A 13,228-nucleotide genomic window follows, 5' to 3' on the forward strand; every position below is an offset into this window, starting at 1 on the left:
AGCCACTATCTTAATCCTTGAGAGAGTGAGCCAGAGCGCAAGTACACACATAACTGCAGGTGCCTAGGTAGGTCAGATTGCTGAGATACTCAGTGACTTGCAGGACTGTTGCATGCCTAAAATCCCAGTCTGAAGAGAAAGGGTTGTGGGACTCTGCCTATAGGGAAGTGATAACTAGAGGATGGACTTAAGAGAGTGTCCCTTGGGTAGATCAGAGAATGGGTCAAAGATGCACTTACCCCAAAATTTTCAGGAGCCATTGCAGAAGGAATGCACAGGAGTATGTGTTCATAGCAACTCACTCAAGGAGAGGTAAGTATATTGTGCCCCACTTGGAACTTCTGGGTGATCTCCACTGCAAGTCTACATAGTGTAGGATTAGATAATATGTTAAGTGCAATCAGTGGGTGCTGACAGGAACTCACCAGAGGACATCAGTTCCATTTTGCAGCAATATTAGTTTCAAAAGTTTCAAAATGTGGTTTTGTTCTGCATTTGAATGAAACCTAAGCCTTTGGAACGCCATCATGAACTGTGCCAACTTGTTTTCTGATTTGAAACCTGAGTTTTGGTTCAGGAAGAAGAAAGGTGTGTGGTTAGGGTTCTGGGCTAAGCTATAGAAAACCCAGATTCCAATCCCTGCCTGATTTAGAGCACTTTTTTCATCCCAAATGATTCTGAGGCAGAACAGAGATGTGTACTTGGTTCTCCCACATCACAGTCTAGTGCCTAGACTTTTATTGGCATGTCTGTCTGTTGGGGTGTAAGGAGGTGTGATGTCTGACTGATGTAGCTGTATCAGCAAACATCCCTATTGTGGATACTGCTACTCTGGCAAAGCTATGGTTTTATCAGGATAGCATATTTTAGGGTAAAAGGGCTGGATTATACTAGGAAAGGTAGCTAAGTCCACACTAGGAGTACTTAGTATACTGCATATCAATACCCATAAAACACCCTTTTCTTAGACCCAGCCTGAGTGTCTTTCTCAGTTTTGATTAAATGTATTTTCATCAAATATTCTGATCAGATCACATGACAGGGCTCTTGACCTTTGATAGCCTGAATCATGTCAGGTGACTGGAGGCCAGGAAATGAGGACCAGTCTCTTAGCTGCACTCCTGTGCATATCACACCCTTACTGACTTACCTAAACTTGCATGTGACAAAAGCACGAGTTCCTATTGTAAATGCTGCATTGTTGAGAGGGTTTACTGTTTTCCTCCAGACCAACAATAAATAATTAAAGGCACAAATATCCAATCTAGATGCCCTAAAACCCAGGAGCAGTGATGAATTCAACAGTACCATAAAGCTCTGCACTATTTCAATTAAATATGACCATGCATTCTTAATAGAAGATGCAGCCGCAGTGTCTAACCATTTCACTAATTCCTCTCTCTTACACTAAGCATCAGTTCCATCTGATGCGGGGAGTTTCAAACAGTTGGTGTTTATCTAGATCCCTATCTTTGTCAGACCTCAGGGAAAGTAATCAGACTCTGGAATCTGGGTTTGATGACAAAGAGATTTAGAGGTAAAACTCAGCAGCACATGGATGGCACTGCAGTCCAAAATATCACACCATATCGAAGTGTGAGCACTGAATGTGATGGAGTCTTCATGTGAGGGCTCCTGGGGAGTATCATGCATAAGTATATAATATCCTTAGTTTGGCGGGGGGGAACCTCAAATCTGCTAAACTTCTTTCAATGAGTGTGTCCTTTGCTGTATATGAAACATACACTGAAAACACTAGCTCCATTTTGCAGGAATACTTCTTTCTTGGGAATTCTGTCAAGGGCTGACTTTGTGCAGAATATCAGTAGAGGTGCAAGATCAGGCTATGGTTAGGATGGCTCCTTTTTCTCAACACACCCACACAGAGCAGAAATCATCAGTAGGTCCCAAAAGCTCTGTCCTGTGGGGTTTCAGGCAAGAGCTAAAACGTCTCACTTAATAACTGTTATCATGGCATGAGGTGAAGGTGGCAGTGTTAAGGCCAGTGGTTTGCCAGCAGGCTTATTTGTTCGAGAGCCAAAAGGGGACAAACAGTGCCACTGTCATCACCACTCTTCAAGTCTCAGCTTCATAACAAAGTCTCCTTTTATAGCAATGCGGCTGCTGGCGCCATTTGGTCCTCTGCCCCCTCCTCTCCAGCAATATACTGCAGGAGTATTTTTAGCCCAGCTTTGAATGAATTGTATCCTTCCCTGTGTGAATATCAGCATGCTCCTGGGCTAATATGTCTTCTTAGGGAAAAGCTGTCACTGTCGTTTGCGCTGTCACACTCCTTCCTGCAATTTCCTTTTGTGTAACTCTTTGAGGAGAGACATTTCAGCACTCAGCACACTGGGGTTAATTGCTAGGCAAAAGTAGATTTTTCTCTTGATCCTTTGAGACCACCTCAAGCAAGATTCAGCAATATAGATGGAGAATTATATCCTCATTTGCAGGTGACCCTGCCTCTGCCTTCACTGGCTATGCGGGAACAAGAGGGCGGAAAGCCAAGGAGCAGTAGTATGACATCTGTGGCACCAGAGCTCAGGGATTTCCAAGTGTAATTCCACATTTTTAATGCAAATATAAGTCACTGCTGTGGTTTTTATCATGCATTCACTAAGGTGAAAAAGAGTGAACATTCAGTGACACAGAGAAATGGAGCCTGCAGAGCAGTCTACAACAAAGGCTGACTCTTTATAGGGATGGCCCTGGGTGGATCTTGAGGATCTCACCAGCATGGGGAACCATGACCCCAGCTGCTTGCACAAGATACAGAATAGCTAGATATTCACATGTCTGTTAAACAGATGGATAAGTTGGGTTTCCTCTTTTATGGCTTTTCCTTGGAGATGTTATACTGCATCCCACTTTGTGCATGGGACCTACCATTTCACATCTGTCACCAGTTTGCATCATGTTGGCCAGAAGCCATTATAATCTCAAGGCTGCTTCGAGATCTTATGCAAAATGTCTGGATACAGTCCAGGTCCCAGTGAACAAGCAACCACATAAGGATCAGTCCTACAGATGACACTACTGAGACCCTGTCTGACAGTCCTAGCAGACATTTCAAGACATGGAAAGAGAACTCCCTCTCAATGCTAGAAGTGGCACACTGGACTGAGTATGGGGGAAGCCTGCATGGTACTAGTTGTTCCATGGCTCTAACAGAGGACAGGTCTAGGGAATCCAGGTATGGGTATTTTAAAAAACGTATCTTTGATGTTTCTGCTTTGTGCTCATTCAAATGATTCAAGGGTATGAAGTTATTTCAGCAGTCAGTCATATTCAGAAGCGTTGCTTGTATTTATTATGGATCAGCTTTTTTACTCCACCAGCTACATGATGGAGTTTACAATTGTAAAATATTAATTTCACAAGTCCCTTGGTCACATAAGATAAAGATTGTAAGGAGACAAAAGGCATTTGGAAGACTTTAACACATTTAATAGGTCATTCTTTTAATTTTACCTCATTGATACAATAAAACTAATTTTTGACATCCCAGATGTTTGAAGGAGGGAAACAATCATTTAATTTCTTAGAGGTCAAAGGAAAATTCTGATTACAGATGTATTTTTTAAAAAAATACAAACAAAACACCCCAAAAGATAAACTGGATAAGGTGTCCTTTTCTTTGCAATCACTTTATACCTTTTCTCGCCCACATTATTTATCTCTTGCCATTGTGAAAACTGGCAATTTATTCCTAACCTTTGATTCCTATCTTTTAATCAGTTTTGATCCACAAGAGGACCTTCCCTCCTATCTAATGACTGCTTACTTTGCTTAAGAGCCTTTGGTGGGGGAGATTTTCAAAGGCTTTCTGAAAGTCCAAGTACACTAAATCCACTGCAGTACTTTGTCCATGATGGTAACTCTCTCAAAGAATTCTAATACATGATTTCCCTTTTAGAAGCTGTGATGACGCTTCTCCGACAAATTGTGTTAATCTGTGGTTTAACAATTATTTTTTTCATTATAGTTTCAGCTAATTTGCTTAATAACGAAGTTAGGCTGATCAGCCTGTAATTGCCAGGATCCCCTTTAGAGCCTTTTTAAAAAAATTGGTATCACATTAGGCCTCCTCCAGTAGCCTGGTACAGAAGCTGATTTAAGTGATAGGTTATATTCCACAGTTAGTTGTTTTTCCCTCTGTATCATATATATGTTGTCTATATTGCCCTGAGTTCTGCCTTTTATTTCCTTTTTCATTTATCTTCTTCAGTGACTTAGAGGACATACCGTATTTTATATTAGTGCATTAGAATATGTTTCCTTTGTCATGTTGAAGAAAATCTTCCTGTCCACTCATGGAAAAATATTACTAGGTGAAACACAATTGTACAATTGTGGATTCCATTACCTTAAATTCAATCTACCCTATTTGTTTAAGAAACACGAAAGTTTTATTTGAGAACATCTGCAATTTTAGCTCTCCAGATATCATCTGTGAAATGTTTTTCTTCTGGCTTCAGGCCCAGGCATATTAACAAGACTGTAATTGGGAGGGACTTGAACGACCTTCTTTGTCAGACTGATCCTGGCATAAGTTCATTTTTTAGTTTTATAGGGCTGCTGGTGGCTTGTGATGATCAGGGGGCCATGATATAATAGGCTTCAGCATCTGGTGGTCCCCTCTGGCATTATGTTAATGCTATTATCATCCTGTCTGCTTTAAAAGGGCCAGTTTATCCTTTTTCTCTGAATCTATTCCAATTAATTATGGCCAGTGAGGCTCCTCCAAAGTTCTATTTCAGCCTCCATGATTTTTACTACCAATTTATCTTTAAGTATTGTTTTCTGTCAGTAAAACAATGGTAGTATTCTGGTATATTTATCTTTGTAGCGGAAGGGATTTATTATTTATAAGGCCTGGGTAAAATTGCCATCAGCCTAAACAAAATTTCACCCAAATTTGGCTCATTCAGCCAAAATGAATCAGTTTTTTTTCCAGATTTGGATTACTTCTGTGTGATTGTTATTTAGGAGTATTAGTTGGTAGTCAGCGAACAGGGAGTTAACTCCAGGTCAACTTTGACCCTCCTCAAGCAAAAGACTCAATGGAAGGTCTATGAGACATGCTTTTTGGTAGATGTAAACAGGAGAATGGATTTGGGAAAGTCAGGTGCACTTCTTCTGATCATGGTACTGTGTCACCATCTTGTAAAATGTTTATACTTAAGTTAAATAGTTTTATTTTTTTGAGAAGGAAACCTTTATTAACCTAGGACTATTTGACTAGTACCTTATCCCACAAGATGTCCCATTGTAGTTGATCTGGCCCTAAGATTGTTGTCTATTCTTCCCTTCAAAATCATTCCATCATGATTTATTTGGTTAAATGAATTGGTATTCCCATCTCAGTACCCTATTCTTAATAGCTGAATTTAAGTTCTGCCATCATTTCAGCCTCTTGTCCATACTCAAGGACCTTGAAATGCATTCATGTTCTTCACTGAACACTTGCATAAAATAAAGGAAATTTTAAAATAAAGTTGTTTTAAATTGAAAAATCAGCATGCTATGTTTCAGTTTTCAGAACAGTTTTAGTTTTTTTCAACCAAATTTTTCAACCAAATTGTCAAATCAACATGAATTTGCCAGGAAATTTGCCAAATGTTTCTGAATCTGACATTTTTGTCTACCTATTTCTATCCTTTCCCAACCCACACAGAAAGAGATTTCATCCAAAAAAATTGCTCAGGTCTAGTGGTTAGTACTTAGTGCTATAAGCATATATTTTAATTGTTAATTAATAACAAGGAAGAAACATTGAGGCAATACTGGCAAGTCAAGCTCAAGCATTTGTATTTGAAGGTGCTAGTGTTTAACAGAGAGACTTCTATAGCTATCGGGCATGTCACAGGGGTAACTGAATGAAATTATTTTGCCTCTGTTATAGAGGGTTGTGAATAGACACCCCCTTCCTTCCCAGGAGTATGTTAACTTGTAAGCCCTCTTAGTGAATTAAACAGCACAAAGGTTCAGCAAGGTAATGTAATCACCTGTGGTTATTGTTTGTTTACTTCTTAAAGCTCCAGGTACAATACAGCCACACAGTAGCAGTTCTAAAGAGTGCCCTCTTGCTTCTAGTGTTAGATTTTCTGTTGCTTAGCATCCTTGCTGGGTTCACCACATGTTGAGCTAATTACTTCATTACCTTATCAGGCTACCAACAGGTGTAACCACCTCTAATGCTATGATAATTTCAGTGACCAGGGTGCTGGCTTCCATAGAGCCCAAAGGGAAGTGGTTAACAGCAACCTGTCACACATTCCCCTCCCTTTCTTTCCCACACTTGGGTTTATTCCCAAACTCATCCCTGTTTGGGGGTTGCTTCCACCTTTGGGCCCCATAACTGAGGTATGGTGGGTTCATCTTCCATCTTTTTTTGGCTTGTCCTTATGGGGGTGACTCCTCCTCCTTCATTCCCCTTTTCCAGATTTGCTTCTGCCCTGGTATTCTCCACCTCACTTTCTTGGCCTGTTGTTATTTGTCTACAGTTTTTGCTTTTCAGCTTCTCCTCTGTATTAGTTCCCATAATAGAAGAACTAGAGGACACCAAATGAAATTAATGGGTAGCAGGTTTAAAACTAATAAAAGAAAGTTCTTCTTCACACAGCGTGTAGTCAACCTGTGGAACTCCTTGCCAGAGGAGGCTGTGAAGGCTAGGACTATAATAGAGTTTAAAGAGAAGCTGGATAAATTCATGGAGGTTAGGTCCATAAAAGGCCATTAGCCAGGGGATAAAATGGTGTGCTTGGCCTCTGTTTGTCAGAGGCTGGAGAGGGATGGCAGGAGACAAATCGCTTGATCATTGTCTTCGGTCCACCCTCTCTGGGGCACCTGGTGCTGGCCACTGTTGGCAGACAGGATACTGGGCTAGATGAACCTTTGGTCTGACCCAGTACGGCCGTTCTTATGTTCTTATGTTCTTATGTTCTGACCTGGTCTTTCCTACCTGTGCACTACTTTTGTGGCTTCTGTTTTCCATTTCAGGTTTTCTTGTATCTCCCTTTATGGTCTGGAGATTCCATGCTTAACCCCAACCCAAGATTTTCCTGACTCCACATTGAAATTCCTTCCCTGAGGCCTCCCTTCTTCTATGTGGAAAGTTATCAGCCAAAGGTGACAGAGAGCAAGTAGCCAGCTTGTTTTAGCTAGGAACCTAGAATTTCCTGTGGCTTTATGAGGGACAAGTTGGAAGATTTACAGAGATTTGAGAAGGACCAAGGAAACCTGGAAGATAGGCTACTCTGTGTCAATAGTCAACTTAAGAAAGCCAAAAGGATGGAGAACCATATGGTGTCTGGCACCAGTTATGGAGGGGCAGGAAATCTAAAGAGAATAAGTTTTGCAGGACGTAGGGAGGTGATGTTACCAAAACATTAGGGCTGAATACCAGCACGCTGACTATATGATCCATTGCAATGAGATTTTTTTTTTCTTTAATATGTTTTCAACTGGTAGAGTTAATTCTCAGTGACATATGTTCAGGAAAACCTGTTCTTGGTAGAACTCAGGAGTGCCAAAGGCCATCACAGCTAAAAAGAATGAAAAAATATGTTACCTGTTAGAATGAAAAATGTTCACAGTAAGGCTAGAGAATTCTACATATATCAAAATGTGACATATACAAGTGTAAAGATTTTCTCTTTTCAGTTAAGAAAATAAGCATTGCATTGTAGATTAAATCAGGGGTCCAGCTAGTCCAATGTCCTGTCCTACATACTGGCCTGTACCAGGAATTTCAAAATGAAGTCCAAGAACCCTGAAGCATACAGTTATTGAATATTCTTTTAAAACCCAATTCGTCAAGGACTGGCTTGTGGCCCAAAGCCTGACTGCTTATAGTCCTTCCAAAATTATGGCACCTCTTTCTGCATCTTTATGTTTTAATCCTTAGTTTTATAACGGTATGTATTTTCATTATCATTTCTTTACAACCTTCTATCCTTCATGTCAACTTATGACAATGAGTTCTGCAGACTAATTTTCTATTCAATAAATAGTATTTTCTTTTATTATTACTTCTAAATTTTCAAGCTTTCAGGTTTGCTTAAATAAAAGTGTAATCAATTAGAAGTAAATATATAATTAGAGCCCCACACTAGTAGGTATTGCCAGAGATTACTTTCTGCACTCCCATTACTCTTGAGAATGAATGTTTTATGGAATTCTGAAGGGATTAGATGAGATCTGGAGGAATAGCACAAGGAACTACCTTCCTACTTGGGGTTTCAGAGATGTTTATATATTGTCTTCACATCCAAACAAATATCGTGACATTTTTGTTTGTTTGTTTGTTTGGGACACGATCAAAATATCTCCACTTGCCCTGTGAAAAATGTGATAGAAATTGGAATGGAAAAGTGGTAATAGGACATTTCCCCCCTTGAATAAAAGGTGAATTCTCACAAAATAACATGTAAGCTCATTCCAACACTCCTGACAAGGAATTTGACTCAGAATATCCAGTCAAGTTCCATTCTACAGCATCTCCTACTTAAGTAATAAAGAACCACAGAAACAGACGGAAAAAAGATGCAGCAGCTTCAATTTTTTCAGTACCTCTTCTGAACTCTTAAAATACTGTTATTCATCAATATTTCTATTTTTGTCATCACGTCATTTTCAGTTGTCCAAGGTCAAAGATCTCTTCATCACTGTCTGTGACTGTCAGGTTTAAGCCTGCTAGAATCCATGTGTGACAGGTTTCCCACCCTGAGTTGCAAACCTATTGTACTGAAATACCACTGAGCCTGCCTGGGCATCCTTTCTTCCTGTCTTGTTGAGCCATGCTATTAATCCTCCTCAAGTACACACGGGCCACATACAACTGCAAAATAAGACACACTGAGATCAGCTCTGGTAAGACTCAATTTAAGGGACTTGTCCCAGCACACAGTTGTCTACCTCCTTGGAGTAGAGACCCAACGTTATAGTAGGCCTTGTTTGAACACTAGCACTATGTGTCAACTAACTATGTAAATACACTCCTTAGACACTGGTACAGAAACACACAGACCCCTTGTAAGATAAGAATAGAGTGGCAGGATAATGGGAGAGGCCTTGTTGGAACTATCAGGTACAATGTACAAGGATGGTAATGAATATCTGGAATGTTATAGGTAACTTGTTTGTGTCAATCTATAAAAAGAGTGAAAGAAATGACATGATTGTATTAGTTTAGGGAAGAACAATATGTTAATAGACTTGATGTCTTGTCACTGGCATACATGTGTTATATGAGGCCCTTTTGTTAACAATAAATCTGGCTGAGCCTTTGCCACTGAGTTGAACCTGTGGTGTTTCTTTATGATTAACTTCAAGGGCTGCTGAAACAAAAATCTATACTGGTCCAGAAACACTGGAGCTCTAGGAACAGCACGGAAGAAACAGAGGTAGATCAGTATAAAGTATAACCTAGTGTGCAGGTGACTGGTCAGAGGAAGGGAAAATACATATATAGAAGAGCTGGTTAAAGGTTGTTTTTTGTTGCCAAAAATGGCTGTTCCAACCAAACCACACATTTTTACAGAAAATATGGATTGATTTTTTTTCTTTTTTGCTAAAAATCTGAAAAGCAAAAACTGAATTCCTGGAGAATTTAGAAAAAAAATTGAAATTTTCTGTGAAAAATAATTAACTTTTCAACCAGCTCTAATTTATAAATTGTTAGAAAGGAGCTTAGACAGAAAATATAACACTTCTGTATAATGCTGTAATCCCTGTGTATTGTAGAAATTTGGTCCAGTTTTGGTAGTTAGGTTTAGTGTGCAGCTGGTGGTGCCCTGTGATATTCAGGAGGTCAGACTAGACCATCTAGCCTTAAATTATGTGACTCTATAAACACAGTTGCACTGAGAGGTTATGTTCAGCTTCTTATCTATGGGGACACTCATAATGGCACCCATGCATCTTTGAAGGATAGAGTACCACCATCCTGTTAAGTATGGACTGCATTTGTTGTTCCTTGATGTATGGCCTTACATATTATTTGTCTTTTTCCTAGTTTACAAGCAATCTTGACTGCTCTATCAGTGATCTTTTGTCTTCATTATTTACCACACCCCATGTCTGTCATCTACAAATTTTAACAGCGATAATTTCATGTTTTCTTCCAGGTCGTTGATGAGACTGTTAAACAGAGTAGGGGCAAGAATGGATCCCTCTGGGATTCAACTGAACACTCATTCATTGTTTTTCCTATTGATAATACATTTGAGACCTGTCAGTTTTAATCCTCTTAATGGGTGCCATATTAATTTTGTATCATTCCAGAATTTGCATGGTACCAAATTAAATATCTTAGAGAAATCTAAATATTATATTAATATATTAACACATTAATATATTAACCTCTCTAGTTGGGCAACTCTCTGGTCCAGCACCAGGTTGAACCTCTCTAGTCGGGCACTCTCTGGTCTGGCAACATCCATGGTCTGGCATGATTTTAGTTAGCCAAATGTCCACTTATCATGGCTGTGACCAAATTTCCTGCAGTCCCATAAAGTTTGTTTAAAGCCACCAGTCCTGGTTCTGTGCTGTTATTTAGCTCTACTTTACCCCCAAATGTCTTCTAAGAGCCCAATAAACAGTGGAAATGTTGGTAATGCTGCTAGACAATATTGACCTCCAGTGGTTGGAAAATTCTCTGGGTGTGGCACCAGTCAGGTCCCAAGAGTGCTGGATTAGAGAAGTTCAATCTGTACCTTTATCAACCAATTTTTTATTAAATTGTCTCAATGTTTTTTGGTGCTTCTCCTGCTTGTTGTATCCACTTTCATTTATTATACTAAGAAAGATTTAAATCCTTCATGACAAGCACTGACTTTGTGTTTTTATAATGCCTAGCACTGTAGGTACCTGTATAAGTAAGTGCTACCATGACAGAAATAATATATTATAATAAAATGATGATAATCTGGGTAGTCAAATGTATTTTATTTTGTCTGTCTCTCAGTGGCTGCAGGTGTGCGTGGAACTGAGATACAGAAGTTTTTGCTTACAGCAAGTCAATAGCAGAATGGAAAACAAAACACAGATGTCATTTGCTTTAAACACTAGGCAATACTGTTTTGCAATATTACACAAATTGTTTACATTGGAGGGATTTTTGAATTAATTACAAGAAAATATCTGACTGGAGCAGCTGTCTTTCTCTCTCTCTCTTTCTCTCTGCTGCCTATAAGACAGTTTTATAAGAGACAGACTTAAAAATGGAGGGTGTATTTCTGCACTTTCTTTTGTTTGTGGATTCTGTAAGAAGTGGCTGAATCCTTGTACTCCCTTGTCAGATTAGATCATTTTTTGAGTTTCTGAAGGTTTGAAATTTGTCTCCTGAGGTCTGAGTCCTGTAATCATCATCCGTGTTCAGTGAATAATTTACCTGATTAATTGAGCTTCCTTTTTTACCCATGAAATATCCATCAGGAACTTATAATTTTCCTTACTATTTATTGGATATTGAAATGATCTCTTTAGAATTATTTGACAAATGTTCAGAGATTTTTCTCTATGGCTTGATAACAAGCTATCCATGACAAGTACTTGTCAGGAGAAATTTGAGCTGTTGCTTGGTTACAATTGGTCATATTACATAGTTTCTGTTCCTTCGTTGGATAAGTATTAACTCAATATAGCCTATTCCATCTCCCAAGGAAATTAATGAAAAGGCTGCTTTTGAATTCATAAATAGTTGGTTCCACCTTCTCATGTTGGGGAAAGTTTAAGGAAGCCAAAGAGGATTTGGATCTGATGAGCAGGTAAGTAGGATTAGGAAGCTTTTGCAAACTTTCTCCTTTTCCGTTCTAGGCCTGGTAGGATATAGGAAATTTTAAAGCGGTTGTGCCTAGGAAAATAATGTTCATCGTATTTAATTTTTTCTTATTGCATTAACACAAAATAATTGTATTTGTGGTCCTAGAAGTGAAGGATGTTTGTCTGTGTCAGCTGGCAATCTGTTGATAGGTTTGGGGAACACCATCTCATTACTGTGATAATAAACTGTCTCTAAATACACCATTTATCTTGTGAACTTGTATGAGAGCTTAACATTTTCTTTTTGTGAGGATTTGGATGTGTTAGGGTTACTTAAATGCTGGGAGCTAAAGGCAAATCTTAACTAAATCCAACAAATTGAATATTATGTTTATTTACAGTTTTCACTCAGACCTACTTTTGATGCATGGAAAACTTCAGTGGAACATTTGCCCACGTCATATCTCATAGGAATGCATAAAGAGGTAAAAGGGTCAAGATTTTATGGAATGAATGGAAATGCATAGAGGTACATCTGGCTTTCATCCCTGTTGACTGACAAACTTTTGTACTAGTTGGAGAATTGTACTTTCCACTTGACTGCGATAACTACATTTAAGCAAATGGAGCTGAAAATACGTCTAGCTGTATTGTTATCAAATATCTGTCTGTTGCATTTATGACACTAGTACTTCAGCATCACTTATCATTCTATATATTTGTTGGCTTATGCTAAGCAAAATAAGTTGCTATTCTATCCATTTCCCCATGGATATGTGTGTGCATATTCTAAAACATGTCATCACAAGTATCACTAAGAAAGATAGACCTGATATTTATTTATACAAATGCCTCTTTATATCACTCTGCAAATCTAAAAGAGCTTTAAACTGGGATTAGTGCATGAAAAGTGAGGAACACTGTGATGGTCTGCTGGGGTATTTTCTCCGTGGCAAGAACTGGTATTCGTATTAATTATTTATACAATTGGATATTGATTCTTGATTGGAGTTCCTTGATAATACTGTATTAAAATAATAAATTATCTAGAATAGAATTGGAAGACCACTAATATTGTGCCAGTATGTAAAAAAGATGTACTGGTTGACATGACTATTCTGGGCCTGACAGTCTGATGCTGATCCTCTTAAAATAAAAGAGAAGCACAGGGCTCAGTTAAAAAGGATTAAAGAAGGGTAATATCAATCCATAAGGTTTATGGAATGTAGATCCTTGCTACCCTGATATCTTTTTTGATGACATCACAAATTTGACTGCTGAAGGTAATGATTATGGTATAATAGATTTAGAAAAAAATAGAATGATATAACATTAACATGGCACACATTAAATGGATAAAAAACTGGGTAATCAATAATTACCAAAGTCTGTAGTTGTCTTTGAGTGGCACAATAACAGCCTTCTGATGTCCACTCTTATGTCTGCTATTGGAGATTCT

General features: G+C 38.7%; 1 long non-coding RNA gene across 1 annotated transcript in view; it reads left to right on the plus strand.

Annotated features, from left to right (window-relative positions):
- The window catches only part of LOC149524630 (uncharacterized), a 35,383-nt gene extending 22,469 nt beyond the window's left edge, over positions 1–12,914 (plus strand). The window contains exon 3 of the long non-coding RNA XR_016349042.1: positions 12,171–12,914. This is a non-coding gene — a long non-coding RNA (uncharacterized LOC149524630). The remainder of the gene's footprint in view (positions 1–12,170) is intronic.
- Positions 12,915–13,228: the final 314 nt, after the last annotated feature.

This window comes from Pelodiscus sinensis, chromosome 3 (assembly GCF_052426305.1).
Source record: "Pelodiscus sinensis isolate ZL-2025 chromosome 3, ASM5242630v1, whole genome shotgun sequence".
Taxonomy (NCBI): domain Eukaryota; kingdom Metazoa; phylum Chordata; order Testudines; family Trionychidae; genus Pelodiscus; species Pelodiscus sinensis.